The 10,075-nt window shown below is 36.3% G+C and overlaps 1 pseudogene; it reads left to right on the top strand.

Annotated features, from left to right (window-relative positions):
- Positions 1 to 1,233: 1,233 nt before the first annotated feature.
- Positions 1,234 to 1,899, top strand: LOC120522543 (annotated as a pseudogene).
- Positions 1,900 to 10,075: the final 8,176 nt, after the last annotated feature.

The raw sequence follows: 10,075 nt of genomic DNA on the forward strand, positions 1-10,075 counted from the left end.
CCTAAGTTTCTTCACTCTGTTTATTACTCCACTTTTTTAATGTGAAAGTCAATATTTCTGTCTTATCTCCTAAATATACCTGACTCCTCTGTTTTTCAGGCTGCCTTCCAGCAGCAGAACAATAAGTTTGCATCAAGTACCGCAATGCTTGACATACATGAGCAGTACCACTTAATTACTGTAATGCTTAGAAAAGAAAGGCTGGGAGAAAAAAAACACAAAATCGGAAACTGGCTTATTAAGTTTTTGGAGTGAATATCAATTGAATTTGATCAGCAGCCGATGGATCAGAGGATCCCTACTGATTTATAGAACTATTATATAATTGAGAAGAATATCAAAAATGTCTAGCAGTATATGCTTGGTTTCATGTTTGTTAAAATTCATTTTTTTGCCCATTGTATTTGAATGTTTAACCTAATTAAAATTGTATATTTTTATGACATCTGGTATAACAGATTTTGCCTGTCATTTTTAGTGTAAAAAAAATTCAGAATAAAAATAAAAGAAAATCAGAATAGTGAGAAGTGCCTTATCTTCAGACACAGGGTGGTCCAGATCTAATTATGCAGATCCAGATTATCTGATTTATGCAGGGACAATTCCAGTTCGCCAAGACAATTCTTCATGTCGTCCGTTTGCACACTTCTCAATGGGATTGGTTAACTTAAGTTATAGCGTAATGAAAATGCATAATTAAATCTGGACCACCCTATATTTTATGATTGTATCTTTTTAAAGTGCTTAAGTCAAATTAAATGCTGATATATTTTCATTTCCCTAACTAAATCTAAGGACAGTTCTTCTCTTTATAGTTGCAATGATCCTGTCAAGCGCATTGAACAGTGTCTTAGAGTGGATCTCTATTTTATGTGCAGCATTGTGCAAGGCTGCAAGCGGACATACTACTTATCTCAGAGGGATTTACAGGCACACATCAACCATGCGTCACATGAGGGAGGTGGAAAGCCAGTTATGGGCGCCCTCAAAGGTGATCCCATTCACAGCACCAGCTATAACTGGACCTGCCACACTCCTTCGAAATGACTGACGTTCCTGATGCCTCGGGATAAGCACCACCTCCCTCATATTGGAGGTCCTAAACCATGTTCTTATTCCTCCACACTCCAAGGCTGCAGCATGTAGGTCATAGGCACTACAATAGCCTCATGAAGACCACCGAGACGGCAGCCTCCACCCCAGTCTGCTGATGAGTTCTTTGGGTCCCCTAAGCTCTGTGGGACAGAGGCTTTTCGTATCTCCACGATTTACAGCTTCGTAAACACAGCAATCTCATTTACAGTCCAATCAGGATGACTCACCAGGATCTAGTACCAGTGGTGGGCGTGACCGCCACCCCAGGCCCTGGCCCTGGCCCAGCCCTCATCATCATCCCGGCGAAGATACCAGAATCAGCCAGTGGTCTCACATCCCTCATCATATGATGCCCCACTTGTAGCACTGTATTACCCTCCCCCCCTCCTCAATAGCCACCCAATGCAGCACCACCCTCCACAGGCCGGGGACTCCTCATGATTTATAACCCAGCTCCACCACCTCCCATGACCTCTGCACCTCCACCCATAACACCACCACCTGGACCTTAATTGCCCAGTTGCCTCCATACATGAGCCATCCTCCCACCTGGTCCTCCGCCTCCCTCAGCATGGTGGCCCACCTGTTAGTGCACCTCCTCCCATCATTATAACCCTGGCTCACTTCAGCAGTTCTCTGAAGAACAAGGAACTCTTAGCCACCTTTCAATCAGCCTGGTGGACTTAGTCCTGGTATTTGGCCAGCTTAGGGTTCCACCTCCAAGATGCAAGGTCCACCACCTCAGGGCCAGATGCGGGACCTCATCATCAGATCAGTCTAGATATGCGACCATACTACCAGTAATATCCCTAATGGAGAGCATTTTGGAAAAGTTAGACTTTTGTTTTGTGCATTTCACTTGCATAGGTTGAATGCAGTGTCATTAAAAAGAACCTATTTTAATTACCTTTTTTAGCCGTGGTTTGGGTGCTTACAGAACTCTTAAAACTGTAACCTGGAAACCAAAATACTTTTTAATAATTGAAACAAAGTATGTTGATTAATGAAATGTATAATCCTTATTTGAAAATGACATTAAAGAACTCAAACTTACTTGTCCTTCTGCAGGATTGAATTGTGTAAATAACCTGGATCAAACATTCTGCATTTGGTTTCTTAGAATTCATCTCTTGGAGGAATTGGTTAAATTTAATTGTTGTTTTGTTTTCTTATGCTGTAACAACTAAAATAAATAAATACATTTTAAAAATACTTAATCCCCTCACATTAGTGCATTTGTTATCTTGGCCCGTAAAACCACAAGGAGGAGTTCGTTATTAGAGGTCTCTGAGTTTTTTTTTTTTTTTTTTTTTCTTCAAGTAAATTTTTTTCCCAAGAGATTTATTTTTGGTTATGTAAAGCATATGTTCCCTGTACTAGTAGTTTATGTTTTAAAACAAAAATATTTTTATTTAACACCTTTCCTTGGCTCTTGCCTTGATTTAGGACTTTCAAAGTGAACAAACTAAACAAGTTTTTTCCCTTCTTGCATTTGTTTGCCAGTGCATATAGGTGTTTTGCCAGTTTCATCCCAGATATGAACTTTTTGTCCAGCTTAAAATTCAGGACAAACTTTTTTTTTTTTTTTTGGAAGCATGTTTTACAGCCCAAAATGGATGGGCTGTGTGTATGGGGGGGAATTTAACTTCATAAATAAATTTAGATATATAATTTTATTTCCATGCACTTTAACTGTTTCTCCAAATTTTTGTACTCATTTCATTCTTAAATTAAAAAATTAAGCTTAAATTTGGGTGCATAGAAATTATATAACTTATACTCAGGATATTTTAGTCTATATACTTATTTAAGAAGCATGTATGTAAATATTAGAGTATGATATAACTATATGTAAAGGTGGTAACATGGTACAAGTGATTTTGGCTTTGTGATTTTAGCACTTGGCAACATCTGGATAAGGAGAAAGAATATATTGTTCATTTTCCAGCCTAAAACAGGAGATTTTAATAGTGCTTTGTAGTACTATAGAGACTGGAGTATTTATATGAAGCAGAAATGATAATGCTGTTGCTCTGAAAACCAAATTAAGTGATGATTTAGTCTAAGATTACATCAGTGGCAATGTAAAAAGTATAATGCTTATTTGTAAGCTATGTGTATATATTATGTTTTCTTTAAGAGTGAAGTAGAAATTATTACTTCTAAATTTTTTCTCCATTATAGATTAAACATTAAGATCTTATCTATAATTATCAAGGGCTTCACTTTTCTTTAGATAAAGGTCATAAGCCTGGTGCATATTTCTAGTAGAACTGTCTTGCATGATGTAACAGTTAGTTTTCAGAAATATATATATGCATCTAAAAGTAAGGTAAACAAAGAACTTATAGGCACATCTTCACATTTGTTTACAGTAAAGAGATGTCATGGTATTTGACTGGACGGATACTCCTCTATCATTAGCTCTGTATAAATGTAAAAGTTTAAAAGTAATTCTGTATTTTTCATTTCTTATCAGTTGTATCTTATTTGCCACATGAAATTGTTCTAAAATTAGAGCATTTTTGTAAATTAAAAAACTATCCTGCTCTTAGTTTTATAAGGAGCTAATGGATACTGAGGTCCGTATAAACAAAGCCTTAAAAACTTTGTGAGTGCATCCATTTTTTTAAACTCAAAATATTGTAAGTATTGATCTGCATCTTATTGCACTCATGAAACTACCATGTCTATATCATTTTATGAAGGTTAAAGGTAAAGACAAAACCTTCATGTGGTATTTAGCCATTATAAAAGGAACTGGCTATGTACTTCCTGTTCATTTTTTCAGCGCCTTCTTCAGCCCAGTGGAAGTCATCAAGCACCTTTATTAGATGTGATGCCCAGATATGGATCTCTGTCTCTATTCACCTTAGACAGATAGAAATAACTGAAACAATTTAAACTTACAATTGCTTAAATGTTTCATTATATGGAAAGCCTGTTGTGTTATTTTGTAAAAGTGTTTCAGGTGATGTTAGACATGGCAAAAGAACAGAAGATGGCCAGTGTAGCGTGAAAGCTCAAATGGGCAGCAATTTCCACCATATACAAGTGTTAGATTTTAGACATCTCCCAAGGCCAACAGCAGGGCGGATCAAGAGTCCTTTCTTAAAGAGAGGAAAGAGCAGTCATTTCTTTGGTTAAAGAGAATGTGAACATATACAGCATGCAAGCGAGTGGCAAAAACCGAACAGACATAATAAGCATCATTCACCAATCTTCCTAACCTGCTGTTCAAGAAAAGGGTCATCAGGAAGGTGGAGCCTGTCCAGCAAGAATTGGGTGCAAGCCATGAACAATCCTGGACAAGATGCCACTCTGTGGCCTCTTGAACAGCAATACACCTGGGCCTCTTAGGCAATTCCAGTTTATTCAGACTGAAGTTTAATAGAGTATTGATGTTTTAACATAGGTGGTAGCTATCATTCTAACCCGGCTACGTAGTGTTACTGTCTGCATAGGGTTTACAAGTAATTTGTATATATCAGTAGGTTTGCCTCACTCAGAAATATTGTCATTAGTTCTTTAATTATATGCCTTAAGAAGAGCAACTCTTCATGCGTTAAAATTATTAGCTCTTTAAAAAAGGAGGTTTCTTATATAAATTTGAAATGCTGATTTATTGTTGTATTAGTATACAGTAAATTGGAAATTCAAATTCTGTTTTCATTACACTGCCACTTTCGGCGTATTTACTGCACAAACCCTCTTAGGTGTGTAAAGGTGAAATGGCACAGTTAGGAAAAATAATCAAATGATTTGAGCATGCATCAGCCTTATTATAACCAAGCTGCTAAATGAACAGAATTGCAGAAGCAAGGAGTAGGATAATAAGTAGAATGCACAACGCAGGGTAGTGAAGGGGAGATTGTTATAAGTCCACCCACAATGCCAGCTATGAACAAACAAATGTATCCCCTTACCTTAAGAATTGTATTAGAATCTGTGTTTAAATATATTGTTTCCAGTTTATTTTTTTATCACAAGCATACCAAACATAGAAGTTTCAAGTGCACATATGTGGAGGTTTAAATGCTTTTTTGTTTACAATGGAACCTGGTACCCATTATAAAGTGCAAGGGCTGCCTCTTTTTTTAAGTTTATTAAATAGATTCACTTTGATGCGCGGTATCGCATTGAATAATTAAAATATATCATGATTGTAATGAAACAACTTGGACTTGAAAAATACCAAACTTATCCTTGGATTAGTTTTGGCACAAGTGAGAATGTGGTCCTTATCTATTTTTAAAAGCAGTTTGTCACAGTACATTTTAACTTGATGCTGCACATAAATTTGCAAACGCCTTTTTGTTTCATCATGTGTCATATTTGTTTTTAAACCAAGCCTATTCATTGTGTAAGAAATATTGATTTGACCATCCACAGTAAGTCAGTGTTTTTAGTCCAAGGATTTTTTTAAAGGCAATTTATTAATATCACAATTCTACTTCTATTTTGTGTTCCTGAGCAATTTCCATGGACTGTATCATATAGAAAATAAATTACAATGCTTTTTAAAGTTATGAATGTTGGTATTTTTATATTTTTTAAACTTTTGGCTGACAACCCAAAAGTGGATATGGTTTACTGACAAAGTTTGATTAGTTTATGCAAGTTTTGATAGAGTTTGATTCTTTTTTGATTAGGTTTCTGATGGATTTGCAGTAGGGGATTTTAATTCAGTTTGTATTTGCTTAAAAGCAGATGGTTTCAAATTACGTGTTAACTGACGAAGCTTGTTTACAGCATATTTCTACTTTACAAATTCACAAATGCATCTAATGCCCTGGTTCTCAGAAAGCAATTATAACAAGTTTCTGGAGAAAAATAAAATCTGTAGGGTTCCAGACCAGGGAGCCGCCCAGTCCCCTCTGGGCAATCTACCTAACATAAATCAAACAGTCCTGTTTGTATTTTGGCGTTTTCATCCCGATATGGACAGCCTGATGATGATAGTCACGTGAACTTCCTGGCTTTCCAAGTCCATCAATGTTGGTGCATCATGATGCTTTGAGTAGGTGGTGGTAGGCAGGCCGCTTACCACAAAACTCGGAAAAACAGAGAAGTATTAGGGGGTCAGTGCAGTTTTGAGCCACCATAGATAGTTATTATGAAGAATTGAACATACAGAGTATCAGGATTAAGTTAAAGTGAAGTTATAAAAGGCCATATTAAAGTAATGTGGCAATGCTTAATGTGTGTAAAGTAATCAGTTGCTTGCTAGCGATTACAGAAATACAAATGACTTAAAGTAAGCTGCTCACCAGCCAGGTGGTACCTGTACCTGCTATTTGTTATCTGATATTATCTGAAAAGGAAATGAATATCACCTCTCTATAAACTCCTTTTCTCCTCTCATTTTGCAGTCAGAAGGCAATTCATTTGTAAGTAATGTTTTTTATCATAGATTTCATTTTTTTTTCATTTTCATTTTTATTTCACTTTATGCAAAATTTGACTTCTAAATTGTATTCAAATAATAACAACTGAAAAGAGAGAGGACACAGACAGGCATTGAATGCCTAAAGGAAGCAACTATTTCAATTATATTTAACCAGTAGAGGTGATAACAGGTAACTGGTAAATAACAATGGTATTGTATTTCAAAACAAATCAGAGCAACATCTCAGATCTGGAAGATTGAATGCTATTTTTAATTCAAAGAAACATTAACATTATTGTGTCATTCTTTTATAATACAGGGCTAATGCTTAGTAAATAGAATTAGCAGGCTTAATTAAAGGTAGGAAGTCCAGTTAAAGCAGGCCTTGGTTGGAGACAAAACCAGCACCCATTGTATGGATAAGCCAACAATTCTAATCAGGTTTGTCATTTGCATTGCTCATGCCTGTAATATTTTTTTTTTTTTTCAGTTGTGCATTTCCCTGTTAGAATTAGTTTATATGTGTGTGGCTTTCTGACAGTTGCTTCTTCTTTTTTGTGTCTTCTTTCCCATTTTGGAAACATATATGTTATGTTCTTCAATATGTATTCTGTCAGGCAGTTGTTTGCTCATTGATGCTTTCTTTCAATTGGTACTGAAAGATTTCCCCAAATACTTTCCTTTTTACCCATCTTTTTATTACTGCGAAAGTGAGGGACATTCTCCTCATTTTCACAGTACTCTCACTCTCTAAATCTGTCTTCAATTACTGTGGCTACCACAAGAGATCAGAAATTACAGTGCTCCTGAAATATTAAAGCCAGCGGATCATTAACAACCAAACATATGATTATACTCTATAAACATAATTCATTCAAGATTTGTCATTTGAGTATTTTAAAACTTGCTTTTTAATTCTGGCCGTATTTACAGAGTGAGTTAGCTACCTCACAGTGTTAACCCTTAGAAGTCTTATTTCTGGATGGGTTAGTGACAATATAATTTGGATGTGTGTTGGATTCCTCCTGGGGTCTCATCCAGAAGACATAATGTCAGGTTGATTAGTGACCACACATTGGATCCGGGTGATTAAGTGTGGGTGGGTGAATGTGTGGGTCCTATGACTAAGGGGATGGTTTTGTGTCACACCCAATGATGACAAGTGATGAGGGTTTTGATGGGGTTTGACTCTTAGAATCCTCTAGTAGAGTAGGTGAAGGCGTAATGGATGTAGATAGACATTTAGATGCAATATATACAAGTTCAGAACCTCTAGAGTTCTTTATTCTACAGTCCTAAGCTGCCATTTGTGCTTACCAAGATTCATTTAATGACTGATGTTTTTGCACAATTGCATTTGGGAAATCACGCATAAAGCTTTGTGGGGTGGCATGGTGAGATTGCAGTGGAATTTGGCGCTGCTTGCCTCACGATGGGAGACCTGGGTTAGCTTACCCTGTCCTCCTCACGTGGAATTTGCATGTTCTCCCGTGTCTGCGTGGGTACTCTGGTTTCCTCCCACAGTCCAGACGTGCAGGTTAAGTGCATTGATGATTCTAAATTGTCCCTAGTGTGTGTGTGTGTGTGTGTGTGTACCTGTGGTGGGCTGGTACCTTCAGGTTTGTTTCCTTCTTTCGCCCAGTGTTGGCTGAGATTGGCTCCCAGCAGAACCCAATGACCTTAGTTCGCGATATAGTGGGTTGGATAATGGATGGATGGATAAAGCTTTGTTAAACAAATATTGTTGTTATACAAATTCATTCATTACAGGCAGTTTCTTTTACATATAATCTTTCTTTGCTTATATAATCTAAGAGATTCCAACATTGAACACTAATAATTATTGTACACTTTAAACCTTAACTGAAGAAGTACTATATACAAACATGTAGTAGGCCGAGAATACTATAGTATCAGTAACAACTGGAGTTTTAAAATATCAACCTTACACCCTCTTGGTATAACCTGAAAATGAGTTAAGTTAAATCTGTGTAGGTGTGTGTAGTAAGGGAAACAGAATAAATGATTAAGATGTCATGGTTTGTAATTACTAGGATAAATTATTCTCTTTTTTGGCTTCTAAACTTATACATTGCATTCTACTGTTACTTTAATCTGTTAAAATACCATACAAGTCAAATATGTTGTAGTACTAATATTGTAGTGATACATCCTAGTTTTATTCAATAAAAATCTTTTTCTGCTTCCAACCATTGCAAAATTAAATAAAATAAAAAGTTCATGATCTGCACTTTTTTACCACTATACTCAAATGTTTGAGCGTCAGGCACATTACATGTGAAATAAACTAGTGAGGGATGTCTTGAGGTATGGAATAGGACCTGAAGGGCTGGGAAATGGCTGCAGCCTTTCCTCCAACCAATTCTAAATTTGACATTACTATTTATTTATTAATTTAACCTCTTACTTAATCAGATGGACCCCTAATCTTCAGTAAAATTTAAAATATTATGAAGAAGTGAGACTTTGAATTCTTTTTGAAATTGATTAAACTGTATATTATTACCATGGCCTTCTACTACCTAGGTTTTCTGCTTTTGAGTACTTTTAGTTAAGAGTTCCAGAAACTTTGTGTTTTCTTATTTCTTAACTTAGCACACTTAAATAACAGATAACAAAGTAGTCAACAGACTGGGCAATTAAAATTGGATTTGGAGGAAGGCAGTGTTAACGCTGCTGCTCTATACCTAAAACTATACAAAAACCTAAATATATACTTTTCAGAATTGCTACATAATGGGGAAATTTGTAAAGGTGCAGAGATTATGAAATATCCTAACTAAAAGGGTGATTTTCCAGACCTTTTACCCACTTGCCAATCAACTAAATGGGTAAAATTAACAGAAGCAAATATTAAGCAAGGATTAAGTATCTTATTATAAATATGGAAACTGTCCTTATCGTAGGCTTATCAAGGAAACAGGGGTCTGGTTTTCGTAGAGACTACAAGTAGAAGATTTTGTGGTTACATCTGCCACTCTTTCCTTGAACATGAATAACAAATCAGGAGAGCAGTAGTTAGCCCATCTCCATCTCCACCTTTGTTTCCAGACTATATAAATCCATAAGATTCCAACATGGCATCAGTCTTGACCAGAAGTGTAGACAGGACACTGGGTGTCTGTATACTACCTTTTTTTTGTTTTCCAACTCACATTACAGCAAAAGAAGTTCCACGTGGATCCTAACCCATTTTAATGTATCCACTTGCTCCTTTTTACAGGCTGTATTTGCTTGAACGATTAAAGCTTTAGATGATGGAGATAGTAATATCCCAGCAATACATTGTAATTGTGTGAGAAATAGCCAAAGCATTTCATAAAAGCGATCAAAGGTTTAAATACTTTACCACAGCCGCGGAATTTGGCCCAAACACAGAATGCACAATGTAATGCTGCAGGGAATTTGTTTGGACTTTAGAAGTCATGGCGTCCCTTAGGGATCCATGATGGAGCCACTGCTCTTTTTAATTCACATAATGATGATACTGGAAAAATGTAGCAACTAAAAACAGAAATAAATTCTTTAGGCAACTCTGAAGACTGGTTTTGGCAGAAAGTTATTGGCAGT

The sequence above is a fragment of the Polypterus senegalus genome, unplaced genomic scaffold, assembly GCF_016835505.1.
Source record: "Polypterus senegalus isolate Bchr_013 unplaced genomic scaffold, ASM1683550v1 scaffold_81, whole genome shotgun sequence".
Lineage (NCBI taxonomy): Eukaryota > Metazoa > Chordata > Cladistia > Polypteriformes > Polypteridae > Polypterus > Polypterus senegalus.